Genomic DNA, 20685 nt, shown 5'->3' with positions numbered 1-20685 from the left:
TAATTTTATTTAGTGCAAACATTTTTTTTGAAATCCATACCTAGTTTTTACATAATATACATTTCCATGAACTTTTTGAAGACCTCTCTATATCAACATTATCCATACTAGTTTAAAAAATTCAGAGTCTTAGGGCCGGTGCTGTGGCACAGCGGGTTAATGCCCTGGCCTGAAGCGCCGGCATCCCATATGGGCGCCAGTTCGAGTCCCAGCTACTCTTCTTCCAGTCCAGCTCTCTGCTGTAGCCTGGGAAAGCAGTAGAAGATGGCCCAAGTGCTTGGGCCCCTGCACCCGCATGGGAGACCTGGATGAAGCTCCTGGCTCCTGGCTTCAGATCAGTGCAGCTCCAGCCGTTGCAGCCATCTGGGGAGTGAACCATAGGATGAAAGACCTCTCTCTGTGTGTAACTCTGACTTTCAAATAAAATAAATAAATCTTTAAAAAAAAATTCAGAGTCTTATCATATTCAAAATGTCCAGGAAATAATACAAAAACTAGTAAGCCTGTGAAAGATCAGGAAAATTGCAATGGGTAGGAGAAAAGTACAATCAACAGTTGCTAATGCAGGCATGACACAGATGTTGAAATGTTTTGACAAAGACTAAATATTATAAAAATACTCCATGCAGTAAAGACATACACTTTTCAAACCAATGGAAAGAAAAAATCTCAGCAAAGAAATGGAAGGTATAAAGCGTCAAATAGGAATTCTAGAACAGAAAAATATAATAACTAATATAAAAATCCCAGAGGATGGACTCAACAGCAGAATGAACATGAAGCGAACCAGTGAACTTGAAGACAAATCAATTGCAAATACACAATGGGAATGACAGAAAAACATGATTTAGAGGAAAAAAAAAAAAAAAACATGAAAAGAGTCTCAGGGACCTGTGCCACAGTACCAAGCGGTCTAACATTCATGTCACCATATCCCAGAGTGGGAGGAGAAAGAATGCAATGCAGGGGAAAATATTTAAAGAAATAATGGCTGAAAAATCCCAAGTTTGATCAAAGGCATAAACCCAAAGATTTAAGAAGCCCAGCAAACTCCTGAGAGAAAGATTCAAAGAATTCCATGCCAGACACATTATAACAAGCTGCTGAAAACCAAAGACGGCAGTAACAACCGAAGCTGCATCCCTGTTAATTTGAGACAGATTCGGCCATGCCCTGGGGTCACAGTGCTGGGTAGGAGAAGGCGGAAACAGCCTGTCCCACAGGGGCTCTCCCCCCAGGTCCCCTAGCCGTGGAGGCCCAGCCCCACGTCTCCGAGTGCGTCTGCTAAATGTCTCCGGCAGACAGCTTGCATGCTGCAACCTAAGTCCAGAGCAGCATCTTGAATGCCTTCCCCATCAATCTGCCGCCTCTGCACCATTTTCCCAGAGTGTGGGCTGGGAGGCAGGGGAACCAGAAATCAAATCAACTCTGACAAGAAAAAAATGTACTCTTAATTCAAGCAGACCCTGATAACTTTTAGGAAGGCGGGAGCGGGGGGGAGGGGAAGAAGAGTAAACACTCGGCTCCAGATTTATTTCCTAAATTATCCTGGTAAGTTGGTGGAAAGAGAAGCTGGGCTTTGTTCTTCAGCTGACATCTTTAAGTTTACCACATTTTCTGTGTGTGTTAAAAAGGCTCAAATCTGCGCGCGAGAGAAACACAACAGAGGAGCGGCTAAGAGGATAAAACCTCATAGATCTTCAGGTTTTATCAGAGGCAGTCAAAAGGCAAGCCAAATACCTGGAGCAGCTCCAGCGAAAGTCAGCGATTTGCGTTTGTTTTCATGATGTAGAAACTAGACAGTGTCTGCATGCTGAGTGGGGACTTACACGTCAAATCCGGCATTCCCCTGCAGTCACGCGTCGGCCGGGACAGGAGCAGGGAGCCGTGCTTGTCTTAGGAAAGCTAGCCTGTTCAGGAATGTCCGCCCAGGTAAGCAAGCAGGAATGCAGAAAAGCATGAGCCTGATTTTTCAGCTCGCTCGCTCGCTCTCTCACTCTCTCTCTCTCTCTCTCTCTCACACTCCCGCACATGTATGAACACCCTATTCAAACTATACAGACTGTCTGGACTTTGAGAGACTCTGCATCAACAGCAATCCGCTCTGAGTTGATGGCTGCCTCACAGCAGTCGGAACGCGGCCGCCAGTCAGCGTCCCCGCAAACCTCCTCACGCCCCTGCGCGGAAGGCCCGCGGCACCCCTCTGAGCCAACTTCCAGTAGCTTCCAAAGCTGATGGAGAAGGGGAGCGGGCAGAGAGCAATGGAGAGGAAAGCAGGTGCTCTCCATCAACACCTGTGCGGCCGGCCGTCTCATCTCCCCACAGGTTCCCTTGGCGGGGAGGGAGGGCACTGGGGCTCTTAGGGCCTCTCTGTGGCTCTCAGCGCACGCCAGTCCGCAAATCTCACTCCAACCAGGGCAAGTGTTTCAGTTCTAGACTCTAAGCAATCGGTGATGCAAACGCAGGGTGAAAGGGATAGTGGCAGCAAGGCCGCCGGTGGTGGAACAGCAAGCAGCGGCAGCCCACAGCGTCCCCAGCGGCTGACACCGGGATGGCAGCACGCGGGGCACAGCCCCTGATGGGAAGCAAAGTGTTGGAACAACCTCCTTTGAGAAAGGACATGAGCAAGCGAGATACAAGGAGCTCCACTCCCAGCAGTAGGTCTCAGATGGAGACAGGGACCCCAGTCAGGTTCCACGACGTCTATGTCATGGCTGGCCCATGACCATGTGTGTGTGTGTGTGGGGGGGGTGTCTGTTTTGGTTTTAAGCAGGCCTATGCTCATAGCCGATTAACTCGTTGGTCATTTTCATACTGCCCACGTTGCATATTGTCCATACGGCCGCTCTCTGCCTTTGGATAGTGGTATGTATGTGACGACCTCAGTAAATCCTTCCTGGGTGATACAGATAAGCCTCGGGCTCCGGGACTTTTTTTTTGCATGATTGTGTATTTATAGAAGGTTGTTCAGTCTGAATGCACTGTAAGTTACAGTGCCTGACAAGCTGGAAGAAGCCCAATAAATGTTTCTTTTTCATCTGTGGGAAGCTCCCAGCTAAAGCAGGCTGGGCTCCTCTGGAACCAGAAGCACTTAAGCCTCAACCCTGAGCGGAAGGGAAGACGGCTGTCGTTATCACTAAGTGCCCTTTCCAGGAACGTGAGGAATTGCTGAGGGCAGCAGGCCTTTCTGGGAGTCAGTTAGGATCGGGTTTGCAGCTGTGCAGGTCTCTGGACAAAGACTTCTTGGAGGATCGGGACTGAGAGTCGCAAGGAGAGAAGGGAAGTGGCCAAACAGCACCGACCTTGCCCAGTCCCCTCGCCCACCTCAGACAGGAGTCACGGAGAAAACCTACGAAGAAGTACTTCCGGTCTGCGTGGATATGGAAAGAGCAGACAGCCCTCGCGTCAAAGAAGAACAAACTTCCCCGTCCACAAGGAAGAGCCTAAAAAACCACCACCAAGACATGGCTACAGAAGATGAAAACAAGCCCTAACCTTGTGTGTGTATGTGGGGGTGGGGGGTGCTTTGTAACATTTTAGAATAGCTTTACATTTACAAAACAAAAATTATGAGACAGTGATACAGTGAGCTTCCACACACTCCCACCCCACTTCTCTATCAACGTCACAAATTTGTATGGTCATCACGAGACGAACCACATCCAGTTCCCCAATTTTTTAAATCCAAATTCTTTTTATCCCTCCCAGCCTCTGGTAATCAACATTCTGTGTTCAGATTTTTTTCTTTGTTTGTCTATGTGTTTTTAGCTCCCACATGTAAGGGAGAGCATGCCAGTATTTGTGTTTTTGAGTCGGGCTTATTTCCCTCAACATCATGTCTTCCAGTCGCATCCATTTTGCTGCACATGACAAAATTGCATTCCTTTTCTAGTGAATAGCATTCCATTGTGTCTATTTACCACATTTTGTTTATCCAACCATCTGATGATGGACATCTTGGTTGATTCCATATTTTGGCTACGGTGGACAGTGCTGCTATAAGCATGGTGGTACAAGTGTCTCTTTGATACAATGAGTTCATGTATTTCGGGGATACACCCAGTAGTGAGATCGCTGGAAAGTCTATGTCTAGTTTTTAAAGAAATCTCCACATTCTTCTAATTTACATTCCCACCAACAAAGTATACGAGTTCCTCCTTCTCCACATCCACACCTGTTGCTTTCCATATCTTGGACATTAGCCATTCTGACAGGATAAGGTAATACTTCATTGTGGTTTTGATCTGCATTTCTCTCATGGCTAGTGATACTGAGCATGTTTTATATAGCTGTTGGCCATTTGCATTTCTTTTTTTGAGAACTGTCTACTGAGGTCCTTTGCCATTTCTAAACTGGATTTTTTTTCAATTATTATTGAAGCTTTTTGAGTTGCTGATATATTCTGGGTATTAATCCTCTGTTGGATAAGTAGCTTGAAAATTTTTTCTGCTAATCTTCCAGATGTCTCTCACTCCATTGATTGTTGCCTCTGCTCTGCAGAAGCTTCTGGGTTTGACGTAATCCCCTTTGTCTAGTTTTGTTTTGTTGCCTGTGCTTTGAGAATCTTATCCAAGAAGTCATCACCTACACCAATGTCTTGAAGTGTTTCCTCTATATTTTCTTCCAACAATTTGATAGTTTCCGTTCTCAACATTTAGATCTTTGATCTATTGTGAGTTGATTTTTTGTGTGTATGGTGAGAGGCAGGGATCTAATTTCATTCTTCCACATATAAACGTCCAGTTTTGCCAGCACCATTTATTCAAAGACTATCCTTTCTCCAGTGTATGTTCTTAACATCTTTGTAAAAAAAAAATTAGCTGGTGTATATATGTGGATTAATTCTGGGTCCTCTATTCTGTTCCACTGATCTACATGCCTGTTTGTAGACCAATTCCATTTTGTTTTAAATACAATAATTTGTAGTGTACTTTGAAGTCAGGTATTATGATGCCTCCAGCTTGATTTCCTTTTCCCTTTGGGATCATTTTAAATCTTACTTGTTTCATACCTGTAGGAACCACTGTATTGAAAGAGGCTGTAGGGCCAGCGTCATGGTATAGTGGGTTAAGCTGCTGCCTACAATGGTGGCATCTCATATGGGTGCTGGTTCAGATCCCAGATGCTCCACTTCTGATCCAGCTCCCTGCTAATGTGCCTGGGAAAGCAGCGGAAGATGGCCCAAGTACTTGGGTCCCTACCACCCATGTGGGAGACCTGGATGGAATTCAGGTCCCTAGATCCTAGCTTCAGTCTAGCCCAGCCTGGGCTGTTGCAGCCATTTGAGGGGTGAATCAACAAATGGAAAACCTCTCTCTCTCTCAACACTGCCTTTCAAATAAATAAAATAGATCTTTTTTGAAAAAATTGAGAAAAAAAAGAAAGAGGCTGTAAGGATAAGCTAGAGCAACCCCTTACATCACAGTGGAAGAAAAGAGTTCAGAGAGACGACGCGGCATACAGGAGCCATACAGTGGGCGGGGACAGGGATGGGACTGGGGCTTCTGGCCCATGCTTGCTGTTCTACACCATGCTGCCTCCTTCTCAGGTCTCAGGGTCTCACCTTCCCCACACCCAGTTTTCCTGACCATGAGGGCATGACACACCTCATAGCCACTTAGAAGGGATTCCCAGGGAAAAACCACAGTGACTGTCTTGAACTAACAAATTTAGCTACCACATGTAGGACACATTTAAAAACTCACCCGTAGCTCTGAAGATGTCCTGAGTTAAACAGGAGGATTAGGCTGTGTGGCGGGCAGGACTCAAGTCTTACGACAGATGGCAATGGTACATGAATAAGCAGGGGTCAGCCCGAGTCCCTGAATGATGACCACAGCTGAGACCGTGCCTCTCACTCCCACATGACAACCCACACTGGACATGCAGCACAAGAGGAAAACAAAAGTCCATCATTTTAATCCACTGAAATTTCACATCCAGACTCTTACATGGATGTTTGTTCTTGCAGCCGACCCACCCCCAGCCTGTGCTGACCGATCAAGCACCGCAAAGCACCCAGTAGATGATGGTTGTCGCTATTGTGAATGTAACCCTGCAGAGCTTTACAGTGCTACACCACCCGACCCTGAATAGTAGGCTAGCACAGACCACTGGCATTGTGGGGAGTCTTAGAAAAAGAAAAGAACAGTAACCAAAGATAATTCAGTGTCAACAGAAGACTCAGAGAAGTTAGTGAGAGTCAGATAAAGACCAAAAGGAAATTCTGGTTACAAAACAAATCCTACTCTGGTTTCCTTCCTCCCTCCCTCCCTTCCTCCCTCCCTCCCTCCCTCCCTTCCTTCTTTCCTCCCTCCCTTCCTTCTTTCCTCCCTCCCTTCCTTCTTTCCTCCCTCCCTTCCTCCCTCCTTCCCTCCCTCCCTCCCTCCCTTCCTTCTTTCCTTCCTCCCTCCTTCCCTCCCTCCCTCCCTCCCTCCCTCCCTCCCTCCCTTCCTTCTTTCCTTCCTTCCTCCCTCCCTCCCTCCCTTCCTTCTTTCCTCCCTTCCTTCCTTCCTCCCTCCCTTCTTTCCTTCCTTCCTATTTGAGAGAGAGAGAGAGAGAGAGAGAGAGAGAAAAACAGACACACAGGGAGATACATAGAAAAGGGAATCTCTCATTTGGAGCTCATCCTCAAAGTGCTCACAACTAAGACTGGGCCAGGCTGATGCTGGGAACCAGGAACTCAATCCAGGTCTCCCTCGTGGGTAGCAGGGACCCACCTCTTGAGCCATCACCTCCAGCCTCCCAGTGTCTGCATTAGCAGGAAGCTGGAGTCCAGAAGTGGGTTGGGGTGTTGAACCCAGGCACTCCAATGTGGGAGCCTAACTGGTGTCTTAACCATTAGGCTAAACGTCCACCCCAGCCTGGTGGCTGAGCACATCCTGCCCTGGCATACTGTGCAGGCTGTTTTCTTCCCGCCTTGAACGGTCTCCCTTATTCACCAGTCAGCTCAAACTCCTCTCATTGTCAGGGTTCAGTGTTAGTGTCGGGTTCTTCCTCAGCTCCCCTAATTCCTCAGGCCTCTACTGTGTGCACTAGACTGCAAAGCAGGTGCTTCAACCATTCCTGTGTTTACTTCTCGTTTGATCCCTACTCAGATGCTTGCTGTCATCTGTTTCAAGTGTGTCAGTCTTGGTTTCCTACCCAGACTACAGCCTGGTGAAGACATCATGTGCTTTCCTTCTCTTCCGTCCCCCACAGAAACAGTTCCAAGGGACATTTTCACACTGATTTAAATGCCAGGGAAGAAAAAACATGATGACATTCTTGGGGTTGAAAAGGATTTTTGTTATTACCATGAAAGAATGTGGGGAAACTGACTAACTAGGCTTTATAGTAATACCTTAATCTAGCCAAATATAAATACTATTTCTTTAGGTAGAAATAAATTATTATAAACCTTGGATTCACCTTTGTTCAAATTAAAATAAAAACCAGAGATGACAAGTAGTTTAGGAACCTTGAGAGAAACTGCAAGAAAGCATTTTGGAAATTTAAAACACTCCATTAAAAATCAGCATTCACAGGGCAGTGTTGTGGCATAGCAAGTAAAGCTGTCGGCATCCTGTATGGGTGCCGGTTCAAGTCCCAGCTGCTCCACTTCCCATCCAGCTCCCTGCTAATGGCCTAGGAAAGCAGCAGAAGATGGCCCAAGTGCTTGGGCCCCTGCACCCATATGAAAGACCTGGAAGAAGCTCCTGGCTTTTGGCTTCAGCTTGGCCTATCTTTGGCTGTTGTGGCCAGCTGGGGAGTGAACAAGCGATGGAAGATCTTGCTTTCTCTCTCTCTCTCTGTCTCTCCCTCTCTATATATAACTCTTTCCAATCAATCAATAATTTTTTTAAATTAGTATTTGTTTTGACATAGAAAAAAGTTATTTACATACTAGTGACCATAAATTTTATTTATTTGTTTTATTTTATTTATTTATTTATTTTTTGACAGGCAGAGTGGACAGTGAGAGAGAGAGACAGAGAGAAAGGTCTTCCTTTGCCATTGGTTCACCCTCCAATGGACCCTGCGGCCGGTGCGCTGCAGCCAGCGCACTGCACTGATCCAAAGGCAGGAGCCAGGTGCTTCTCCTGGTCTCCCATGCGGTGCAGGGCCCAAGCACTTGGGCCATCCTCCACTGCACTCCCAGGCCACAGCAGAGAGCTGGCCTGGAAGAGGGGCAACCAGGACAGAATCTGGCGCCCCGACCAGGACTAGAATCCGGTGTGCCGGCGCCGCTAGGTGGAGGATTAGCCTATTGAGCCACGGCGCCGGCCGTGACCATAAACTTTAAGCCTAAGTCTGTACACTTATGCCCCTTGAATCACAAAGTCAGGTTTTTGTCTCGATCTGTTTAAGAGCATGGAGCTATTCTAATATTGAAAGTCTGTTTTCCTACTTGCAAACACTCTTAGCATGTAACCTTGAAAGTATAAATATTTGTTATCATGAACTTTGTTAAATGTAGAAAAAGTAATTGTTCAGGTAAAGGTGAAAATGAGGTTTGTCACGGAAGGCTGATCTCTGTATGGGAGACAAAGATCACACAAAGCCTTCTCAGAGGTAACCCACTGGTCGTGACTGCTGTGGTCAAGGTCTTGTCATTCCTGTCCACAGCGCTGTGCAGATTCTCTTGAAGTGAATTCAATGCATTCCTCCTGCAGGAATTTATTTCCTAGGAAAGCTAAAGTAGCTAGAACATACTTTACAGTGGGGTGCACAGTTGCTATGTGCATCAATATGTATTATGGTAGATGCCCTCTGAGCCATCTACAAAACCAGCTCTGATTAATTGGCACTCAGCGCTTTCTCTCCCTGCACATTCCTGCTGCTGACAGTTTTGTTGATATTCACCAGCAGTCATTTGGTTCATTCCCAAACCACTTCACATCGGTTGTACATGATACTGAAATGAAATGATTTAAGTGAAATGTAGGTAAGCCCACGAAATGTGTGCACAGAAAAAAAAACAAGTTCTCTTTTCTATAAAAACCAAGTCAACAGGCTATGTGCTATTTTAAAACAGTGTTGTTTTAGGTACCAGTGAAGTAACTGTAAAAGAAAGTAACAAAATTCCTAACATCTAGTGGTGTTCTGCCGCCCAGCTCACACAGCTTCCCAAGTGTCAAACTCTTGCTCCACTTTGAAAAACCCAAAACTGGGCAGAGTGGGTGATCCAGTTTTGATGTTTTGTTTTTCTGTTTTATCTTGTTTTGCCAATTAAATATCAGAATTCCAGCCAAGGGCCATACATGTAACAACAAAAGACTGGTCAACAAATGCACATGCATGTTTTCCATTAAAATGACTGTGTACGTGTCTGTTTTTGCTGTTCATGGCTTTAATCACTTGTTATATAACTGACCGATTACTGCAAACTGGCGACTGGAAATGAGGCTTCTGCTCAGCTCGTTAATTAAAGGGTAATGGAGATTACACAAGTGCATAGTTAGAGGCAGAGCAACATTGTTAATCAACCTAGGGAGAGCCTGGGCTAATCTTGGTGCGTTGCTGGAGGAATTGAAGCATAAATCAGGATGCGGACAAGGTGGAAGAGATGACTTGCAACTGCCGTTAGATATATTTTCTCAAGGAACTATGACCTTTTCCACCTTTAAATATTTTTTGTTTAGCACAGAGTATTGTTACAGGACAGAACACTTAATTACAAACGGATTAACACAAAAATCAATAGCAGGGCGGAGCCACTGGCAAATTATTCTGAAAAATATGGTTCTTCTCAAAGGTACAGCTTATGGCAGTCACAGTGAGTGGACCTGGCCATCTGTAGGGTTGCATGTCTGGGCACTGCAAGGAGGTGGCTGGAGCAGGCAAGGGCGGAACAGGGGCCCCAGGTTCTGCCTCCCAGGGCTCAGCTAAAGGTGAATACTAGCTCAAGTTCAGGAACGAATCACCAGCTGCAATCAGCCCTGCCTTAACCTGGCTCTCATGCCCCCCACTCATACCCTTTGGGGGAGTGGCTGTTCACAGGAATCTGCATTCTGCTGCACTAAAAATTTAGGCTTCATGGGTGGGAGTTTAGCGCAGTGGTTACTGCTTGGGACACCCACATCTCATACCAGAGTGCCTGTTTCCAATCCTAGCTCCTCCTCTTCCTCTTTTTAAAGATTTGCTTATTTGAAAGGCAGAGTTAGAGATACAAGGTGCACTAGGGGTGGGGGCGGGGAGGGAGGCGGGGAGAGAGAGATCTTCCATCTGCTGGTTCTCTCCCCAAATGGCCTCAACAGCCAGAGCTGGGCTGATCCGAAGTCAGGAGCCAGGAGTTTCTTCCGGGTTTCCCATGTGGGTGCAGGCGCCCAAGCACTTGGGCCATCTTCTACTGCTTTCCCAAGTGCAGTAGCAAGGAGCTGGATGGGAAGTGGAGTAGTCGGGATGAACCGATCCAGCTTCCTGCTAATGTGCACCTTGGGAAGCAGCAGATGATGAAGTACCTGGACCCTTGCCACCCACAAAGCAGACCCAGATGGAATTCCGGGCTCCTGGCTTTGGCTTGGCCCAGCCCTGGCTATGTGGCCATCCGTCAAGTGAACCAGAAGATGGAAGATCTCTCTCTCTCTCTCTCTCTCTCTCTCTCTCTCCCCCCTACCCCCCTTCAAATACAGTGAAAATAAACAAATAAAAATACAATAAAAAAAAGAATTCATCTAGGACCCCAAAGTCTTGGAGATCAGCAGTGAATGTGTGAGAGCATGATGTGCAGAATCCTGGAAGCCATCTATAGTTTCCCTAAAGTTGTTCTCATCAAACTCTGTACCCACCGCGCCGACCTCAGCAGCAACCTCACGCCTGGGCACCGACACAGCCCCCGAGGCTTCCCACGGGGCAGCGGCACAGGGGCGCCCGGCTCGGAGCCTGCCCGCAGTAGTCCTGTTTCCCTCGCTACCGTCTTTTCCTGCAGACTCCAATCTGTTCCTATTTCTTCACTTCTATTTTTAAACTGAAAAGTTTCAGTTTCAAAAATAACTCTCACCGAAGAATTCCTCAGATAAAAGACATAGAAAATTAAATTTCCAATTTCCCTTACCCTATTTGTCCCATTCCTGTAAGGTTTTATCATTAAACATTTAAAAAGAAATAATCCTTAAGAACACTTTCTGTTTTTCTTATGGAGATAATGATTTCACCAGATACACACGTCTTTATTTTGATTATCAACGTCACACCTTATCTATATGATTAAAACAATTAAAAAAAAACTGACAAACTATACATCTAGACAGTACACTTCTGGTCTTGATTCTTGTCTCAACACCTCACCATAACAAAAGACACAATGTTGCATGTGTTAAACAGGCTCTTTTCTGTGCTGGTGGTTTGGTTTTTATAAATAAGAACATTCCCTGTCCAGGAATAAGGCCGAGGCATTCAGATTTTCCAAAACAACCCTCTGTATCCAGGGTACCCAAATAAATTCCAGCATTTCAGTTTCAAAACTGATGTAGCTGTCTGCTCTGATTGAGGGTCCTCTAAGTATGCATTAGTTAAATAAGCCACTTTTTACTATTTCTGTGCAAAATGAATATTCACTATTCAAAAGAACATTCCCTCTCATAATTATATAATCAGTTCAAATTTGGTTTTAAGCCGACGTAAGGCATACTTGAAATTCCAACCAGACAAAAATAGCTAAAACCGAGCTTTAATATGTATTTGCTGATTTGGAAAATATCTAAGAAGCCTTGGTATCAAACCTAAAATCAATAGTCATCTACATATTTTTCTGAAACCCAGATGTCAGTATTGAGGTGGTCATAGTATAGAATAGATACAAGCCGAAATCTGACCTCAGCTGACCTGGGTTATAATCTCAATTTAACTTGAACCAGTGGCTGAACCAGATTCCCTCTCGGGGGAATGGAAATAACACCCACTGGCACCTAAGGCTGTCCCAAGAGCCACGTGGATGCAGTGTTTGGCCAAATAGTTAATCTGCCAGTCGGAATACCCGTACCATGTCGGAGGACCAGTGCTCAGGGACCTGACATCCGCATTCTGCCATTGCAGACCCTGTGGGGCACTGGTGGTGGTTCAAGTGATTGGGTTCCTGCCACCCACACAGGGTTGAGTTCCAGGCTCCCTATTTCAGCCTGGCCCAGCCCCAGCTGTTGCAGGCTTTGGGGTGTGAACCAGCAGATGGGAGCTCATGTGTTCTCTGTCTGTCTCACTCTCTGTCTCTCAAATAAATAAAAATAATTTTTAAAAATCCACTTGGCATAACAACAGGGCAAGCCTTTGTAGGCTGGGAAGAGCTGTCTACATGCCAGGCATTGCTATAACTGCTGTTCCCTTGAACACAAATGTCCTCTAAGCTATATAGGACTGTCCCTACACATCATCACACAAGTCATGAGTGAGGTGACAAGGGTCATTCTGGTGAGAATGAAGGCAAGAAGGAAGAGTCAAGGTCACTGATGTCCTCAGTGAGACAAGAGCTCACTCATCTAAGAGACGCAGTGGGCAGACAGGTGCTTGGCCACGTCTTTGGACAAGCTCCTGGAGCTAATGCTATGGGAAGCTGGCAAGCAAGCTCACAGCCATGGCAGCTTAGGGTCCTCACGTGGCCACCTGAGGGCTCCTAAGTCTGCAACACAGGGCCACGTGTGACTGCTTCTGCAATGCACCTGCCAGGACTGGGGAACTGTCAGAGTGAGGACCATGAAGTTCACCAGAAGCCACGTGAACATTTCTGAGAGACCACGCAAGCTGTTACCAAGAGATGCAAGCACATGGGTTTCCCATTTTTGCTGAGCCAGCCCATCAGTGAGTAGTGGCAGACCGGGGGTCCCAGGGATCTCTCACAGTTCACTTATCTTTATCCGAGCAAAGCAAATCATATCATTTTTTTGTACCTATCACTCATTCCATGGGCTTCTGGGCATTTTTTAAGTTATCTATTTATTTGAGAGGCAGAGAAAGACAGACAGGTGGATAGACAAACAGAGCTCCCATCCGCTGGTTCACTTCCCAAATGCCTCAATCCAGGTTTCCCACGTAAGTGGCAGGGATCCAACTACTTGAGCCATAAGTTTCTGCCTCTCCAGGTACACACTAGGAGGAAGCTGGAATCAGGAGTGGAACTAGGAATTAACCCCAGGCCCTCTGATGTGGGATGCAGGTGTCTTAGCTGCTAGGTTAAATACCAGCTCCTTACGTGTTTTTTAAAAACTGAGATATAATTCACATACCGTAAAATTTAGTACTTAAAGTGGACAGTTCTGTGGTTCTTAGTATATACACAAGAGGTGCAACTATTACCACCAATTCAAGAATACTGTCATCAGCTCAGAAAGGAACCCTAGCCCGGTGACAGTCACTCCACTTCCCCTCTATCCATGAGTCTACTTTATGGTCCTTTAGGTTTGCCTAGGGTGAACATTTCATTAAAATGGAACCAGGCAACATGAGACCTTTTGTGATGCTTCCATTCACTTAGCATAATGTTCTCAAGTTCAAGTACATTGTAGCAAGTATAAGCATTCTCTATGGCTGAATGATATTCCACACTTTCTGGATCCACTTCCCACTCGACTGATACTTGGGTGGTTTTCCACTTTGGGTTCCTATGAATACTGCTGCTCTAAACATTCATGTGCAAGTTTTCTATAAACACATGTTTTCAGTTTTCTTGGGTATATTCCCAGGTACACAACTGCTGGGTCATTTCTGGGCATTCTCGAACCCTAAGGTTCAATGCCAGCATTCTCTGTATGAACTGACTTCCATGGTAAGCAGAAGGAAACACACCACGGTGGTTCAGGAGGTTCACAGACAACAGAATTAAAAGATAATGTGCAATTCCACTCCCTCCACCTCCCTGGGCCCTGCAGTAGGGCTGGTGTTGGTGTTCCTCTGCCGGACTACAGACGCAGGCTGTGTAGACACGGAGTAGGCAGTGGCGGGCAGGGCTGGCAGCAGGCAGGCATTCAGAGAGCGAGCCAGAAAATGGAAGCCCCAGACATGATCAAATGATCAGAGTGCAGGGAAGGTCCTGAGCTTCTCACAGGGTATGGTGCGGCCCATTTTAGCTTAAGTATGAAGGGGAAGAGTGATCCTGGGAGCTGGACTTCCATGATATAATCTGCCCAATGACCTCAGGAAAGTGCTAGAAAAAGTGGGTAACAGGCCATGGTAGGCAAAACCAAGACTAAACCATTTTAATAGTTAATTTTAGATTTACTTTAGTTATTTGAAAGGTAGAGTGATAGAATGAGAGGGAGACACACACACACACACACAGAGAGAGAGAGAGAGATCTTCCATCTGTGGGTTCACTCCCCAAATGGCTGCAACAGGAGCCTAGAACTCTGTCCTGGTCTTCCATGTGGGAAGCAGAGATCCAAGCACTCAGACCATCCTCTGCTGCCTTCCCATGTGTATTAGCAGGGAGCTAGGTCCAAAGTAGAGCAACTAGGACTGGAATTGGTGTTCATATGGGATGTTGGCATTGCAAGCAGCGGTTTTACCTGCTACGCCACAATGCTGGCCTCCAAAATTAAATCATTTTAATGTTCAGCACATAGTGGTGGACTCATGCAAAGACCTTCAAGACTCCCATGAATGGTCAGTGCCAAAACCAGTTTCTCAGTGCCCTGCTGAAGTCCAAGGCTGTTCCATGCTGCAGGTGAGACTCTAGCAGAAGCATATCTTGGATTTGATTGGTCCACTGAAGTCTGCTTTTGCCCCACCTTTAACAGTCACAGTTAGGTAGCCCTGAGATCACTCCCTCAGTAGGGGTTGACATTTTCTGCAAAGAGCCAGACATAAATAATTTATACTTTGTGAGCCAAGAGGCAAAATCAAAGATATTTTAGGGGCTGGAGTTGTGGCATAGCAAATTGGACTGCTGCTTGTCACACCAGCACCCCAAATGGGTGCCAGTTCTTGTCCCAGCTGGTACACTTCCAATCCCGTTCCCTGCTGGTGTTCCAGCTAAGATGGTGGAGGACGGTCCTAGTACTTGGGCCCCTGAACCCATGTGGGGTTCCTGGAGGAAGCTCCTGGCTCCTAGCTTTCACCCTGGCCCAGCCCTGAGCCACTGCAGCCATTTGGGAAGTGAGCCAAAAGATGGAAAATCTGTCTCTCTCTCTGTCTCTGTCTCTCTCTCTCCCTCCCTTCATCCCTCCCTCTCCCCCTAACTCTGCCTCTCCCTCTCTGTAACTCTTTCAAATAAATAAATAACCTTTTTTTTTAAATATCAAGGATATTGAGCAAGTCCTTGGATAACAACAGAGAAGACAAACACCCATAACCTTTTGTACTGAGGAAATTCAAAATCTCATGAAATTGCATGTAATTTTTAGTAATAAAGATCTACTAATGAGGACAATGGAATTTATTTATTTGATAGCATTTTTGCCTCTTTGGCGTTGCAAGCTGGTGTCTCCCAATGTCACACTGATTGCAAACGTTCACCTGTCAAAGCCGTTCTTGGCTCGCAGGCCAGACAATGACAGGTGCAGTCCAGATGCGGCTCTCAATCTGGGCTCTGCAGTCACCACTGTGTGAAGAAAAGCAACCACGGGGTCTAGAGTGCAATTCCTCGATGCAGAAATTTGTGGCCGCCTGATAGGTTCAGCTGTGCCTCCAACCTCTCGGGTCTCACATCCCCGTGATGGGAACAAACCATTCTCGCAGCCCATGTACACTGGGCATCGACCTAAACAATAAGCATAATACACACTGCGACAGTCAGAGTCGTCGGGGACACACCAGGGAGAAGAACACAGATGCTCCTGACCTCCATGGGGGATGAGACTGCAAACAAGAAAGAAAAAGCTGCCAGGGAGTGGCAGTGCCGTGGACGAAGTAGGAGAAGGTACGGCAGGAGTGGGAATAGGGAGCTACTTTGAATACAGCAGTATAGTAAGGAGTCCCTTTTTTTGGGCCAGGAACTCAGTCCAGGTAGTGACGTGGGTGGCGGAAACCCAAGTGCTTGAACCACCACCACCCGTTGCCTCCCAGGGTCTGCACTAACAGGCAGCTGGAGCCAGGAGCAGGAGGGCATGGAACCCAGGTACTCTAATGTGGGATATCGGCATCTTAACCACTGGGTCAAATGCCCACCACTATCAACCCTTCTTATCAGAGGTACTGTTTTCAATATGATGGGAATGCAACAGAATCCAGTTGTATCTTGATTTGCTTCCCTTGTTAGTGGAGTTGATCATCTTCACATGATGGTGTTTGGTCTTTCAGCTCTCCTGTAAATTCCTGACGGATTCCCCGCTTGTTTTTCCGTTCAGCTGTTTGTCTTTTTTCATTTTGCTGATGTCCCTTACATGTCTGGATATTAATCTTTCCTTGGCAACCCGCAGTGCAGACATCCCATCCTAGATTCTGATTTGTCTTTTAATGACGTGGTGTCTTTTGTTGACAAGAAGACTTTCATTTTTATCTGGAAACCACTCTACTTCGATCTGCCTGTCTCCCTCGGCAAATTAAAAAGCGTGTGGATTTTGAGTTTAATTCTTTGGTTCGCCCTTACAGCTATGTCTTGTCCAAGTGTATTAACATCTCTGAGCCTCTGCTTCCTTGTCTGCTACGTGAGGACGACTCCTACCTCACAGGCTTGTTTTAAGAATTAAATGAAGGAGCTGAAGCCATTCCCCTAGCACAACGCTCCCCACCCTACTCTTCAGTTGCGAGCTTTTTCAAAGAATCACACTCCCTATCAACCATGGGCAGGCTTATTACTTACATTTTATGTTTTGTGTTGGTTCGGCTTATCTTTAAAATGAATATAAAGTATGAAGTATAATAAAATGCACTTGGTCAACTTAAATGTGGGAGGCAAGACCAGAAAAAAGATTAGTGATGAGCTCTTTACCCCACAGTTATTCCGACTGGCCTCCTCAGTCTGCAGGTGTACCAGAGTGGTAGCCGGTGCCTCAGTAAACAGGACATCCAGGGGAACATCATCCTTCACAGGTTTCAAATCACCTTTGGGCAGTTCATATTAATACAAGCCAAAACTATTCAACAGTATGTTGTAGAAGATTCTTGTAATTAGTTTTGAGGGGGAAAAATCACAAATTGATGTAAGCACATCAGCCTTCATAATTCCTTAAGAAACAGGCTGTCTGGGGATATGTTTATAATGCAACCACTAACAAGCAAATACTAGTTATTGCTATCGTATAGTTCAGATTTTTAAAAAATTCCAGACTCCTCCTCCGGGCTCTCGCCCGCCCTCCCTCCCTCCCTCCTCTGCCGGTCCTGGCCCTGCCCCTGCCCCCTGCTCTCAGCCCCTCTGCGCCCGGGGTGTCATTGGGCCCCGGAGATGCGAGCCAACTTCAGGCTGCTCCGAGGAAGCCCGTGCAGTCACCTGAGGGCGAGAGCGCAGCTGCCTCCGGCTCTCCCGCTGCAGGGAGAGCGGCGCTCACTGGCCTGGATGTGGTTGGATTTCTGGGGGCTCCGCAGTAGGGGTGTCGTGGCGGTGGCAAGCGCTGCAACAGGTCGACGGCGAGAGATGGACCCCGGCCGAGGCAGCTATGGAGACCAAAGGCTACCACAGTCTCCCTGAAGGTCTAGATATGGAAAGACGGTGGGGTCAAGTTTCTCAGACTGTGGAGCAATCTACCCTGGGATCTACAGAGAGGACCGATGAGAGCAGCTACATGGAGATTGTCAATGTGAGCTGTGTTTCCGGTGCTATTCCAAACAACAGTACTCAAGGAAGCAGCGAAGAAAAACATGAACTACTCCCCTGCCTTCAGCAAGACAGTAATCGGTCTGGGATTGTAACATCTGATATTAAAATTGAGCTGGAGTCCAAGGAACTTTCAGCAACTGTAGCTGAATCTATGGGTTTATACATGGATTCCATAAGGGATGCTGACTATACATATGATCCACAGAACCAACAAGGAAGCATGAGTCCAGCCAAGATTTATCAAAATGTTGAGCAGCTGGTAAAATTTTACAAAGAAAACGGCCATCGCCCTTCCACTCTCAGTAGTGTGAGCAGACCCTTGAGGTCATTTATGCCTGACTCTGGGAGTTCCATGAATGGTGGGGTCATGCACGCCATTGTTAAAAGCCCCATCATGTGTCATGAGAAGAGCCCCTCTGTTTGCAGCCCTCTGAACATGCCATCTTCGGCCTGCAGCCCTGCTGGCATCAACTCTGTATCCTCCACCACATCCAGCTTTGGGAACTTCCCAGTGCACAGCCCTATCACCCAGGGAACTCCTCTGACATGCTCCCCTAACGTGGAAAATCGAGGCTCCAGGTCGCACAGCCCCACACACGCTAGCAGCGTGGGCTCTCCTCTCCCAAGTCCATTAAGTAGCATGAAATCCCCGATTTCCAGCCCTCCAAGCCATTGCAATGTAAAATCTCCGGTCTCCAGCCCTAATAACGTCATTCTGCGATCCTCCGTGTCTAGCCCTGCAAATATCAACAACTCAAGGTGCTCTGTTTCCAGCCCTTCCAACACAAATAACAGAACCACGCTTTCCAGCCCAACAGCCAGCACTGTGGGATCTATCTGTAGACCTATAAACAATGCCTTCAGCTACACTGCTTCTGGCTCCTCTACTGGATCCAGTGCAAGCCGGGATGTGGTTCCAAGTCCAGACACACATGAGAAAGGTGCTCAAGAGGTCCCTTTTCCCAAGAATGAGGAAGTTGACAGTGCCATGCCCAACAGTGTGTCCGGCCAGCTTAACCTTGTCCAGTACATAAAACCAGAACCAGATGGAGCCTTCAGCAGCTCATGTCTAGGAGGAAATAGCAAAATAAATCCAGATTCTCCATTCTCAATACCGATCAAGCAAGAATCAACCAAGCATTCGTGTTCTGGCACTTCTTTTAAAGGGAATCCCACAGTAAACCCATTTCCATTTATGGATGGCTCACATTTTTCTTTTAAGGATGATAAAGACTATTACTCTCTATCAGGAATTTTAGGACCACCTGCGCCGGGCTTTGATGGTACCTGTGAAGGCAGCGGATTCCCCATGGGGATTAAACAAGAACCGGATGACCAGCATCCCTTCGTCTGCCATAGTTGGTGTGAATTCAGGTGGACAGTCCTTTCACTACAGGATTGGTGCTCAAGGTACAATATCTTTATCAGGATCGGCTAGAGACCAATCTTTCCAACACTTGAGTTCCTTTCCTCCTGTCAATACCCTAGTGGAGTCGTGGAAATCACATGGTGACCTGTCATCTAGAAGAAGTCATGGATATCCGGTCCTAGAATACATTCCAGAAAACGTTTCAAGGGAAACCTTCAACATGAGAACGAGAGCTTGTCTTTGTTATAAGAAGGATCATGAACCCATTCTGTAGTCTGTTTGACAAGTCAATCATGCACTGGCCAGTGTTGTGGTATAGCTGGTAAGGACACTGCCTGTGACGCTGGCATCCCATTTGGGCACCAGTCATGTCCCAGCTGCTCCACTTCCCATCCAGTTCCCTGCTGATGGCCTGAGAAAAGCAGTGGAAGACGGCCCCAGTGCTTGGGCTACTGCCACCCATGTAGGAGACCAGGATGAATCTCCTGGCTCCTGGCTTTAGCCTGGCTCAGTCCTGACTGGTGTGGCCATCTGTGACAGATGGAAGATCTCTCTCTCGCTCTCTCGGTGTCTCTCCTTTTCTCTGTAATTCTGCCTTTTTTAAAAAAACTTTTATTTAATAAATATAAATATCCAAAGTACAAAAAATAAAAAAATAAAGAATTCCAGCTCCTGTGATCCCTGAGCATGAGATATATGCTTTAAGTTAAGACTGGTCGAAGAAATACCAAACATCACAGTGAATGCTGGCCTTCATACATCAGAAACAAACGCCTGTATCTTTCTGATACCCGAGGCCAAAGTCCCAGCAGCCAACACTAAGTGGAACAGAGACGATCTTCATTTCCTGAACTAGTTCCATGTGCTAGGACCCCTAGCACACACTTTCATCCAATGCTCACAACAAGCCTGGGAATTAAGTCCCATTAATTTTTCCCAGAGGGAGAAAATGAGGTTCAGATAACTTGTTAGCATCCTAAGAAAGGGAGTAGAGTTTAAACTTCTAATCTTTTTTTAAGATTTATTTTTTATTTATTTGAAATGCAGAAAGAGAGAGAGAGAGAGAGACCTTCTAATTGCAGGTTCACTCCTACAACGGCCACAACAGCCAGAGCTGGGCCAGGCCAAAGCCAGAAGCCCAGAACTCCATCTGGTTCTCCCACATGGGTGCAGGGGCCCAAGCACTTCAGCAATCTTTCACTGCTTTCCCAGACACATTAGCAGTGAGCTGGATCAGAAGTGGAGCAGCCAGGACTCGAACCGGTGCCCATATGGGATGCTGGTATCATAGGCGGCAGCTTAACCCGCAATGCTGGCCCCTAAACTTCTGATTTTAACTGTAAAAACAGGAGCCCATTTTATAGAAGAGGCTGCACACAGTGAAGTGTTTCCCTGACATTTATAAGTCCAGGTAAACATATCTCTGAGGATCCCATGTATTCCTTGGCTTCCTGCTTCCACACTCTTCTCCAAAAACTGCAGCAGGAAGAGGTCTCCTACAGCCCAGCCGCTCGGAGCTCAGAGACTGTGTATTTTGCTAATTAGCATTTTAAGTGTCCCACTCAAAGCAGGTGAAGAATGGCCTTCAAGGGCTTGCTTCTGGGCAGTGTGAACGTCACCCCTGATTTGCGGCTAGAATCCAGAAGCACGTGGT

General features: G+C 46.6%; 1 protein-coding gene and 1 pseudogene across 6 annotated transcripts in view; one reads left to right on the top strand and one right to left on the bottom strand.

The window, feature by feature from the left end:
• The window catches only part of METTL24 (methyltransferase like 24), a 122707-nt gene that overhangs the window by 89465 nt on the left and 12557 nt on the right, over nucleotides 1–20685 (bottom strand). The window lies entirely within an intron of this gene.
• Nucleotides 17299–19305, top strand: LOC103349910 (mineralocorticoid receptor pseudogene; annotated as a pseudogene).

Source organism: Oryctolagus cuniculus, chromosome 5 (assembly GCF_051225735.1).
Source record: "Oryctolagus cuniculus isolate XC-2025 breed Fujian yellow rabbit chromosome 5, ASM5122573v1, whole genome shotgun sequence".
NCBI classification, from domain to species: domain Eukaryota; kingdom Metazoa; phylum Chordata; class Mammalia; order Lagomorpha; family Leporidae; genus Oryctolagus; species Oryctolagus cuniculus.
The sequence above is the reverse complement of the archived record's forward strand: the minus strand, read 5'-3'. Positions and strand labels throughout refer to the sequence as shown.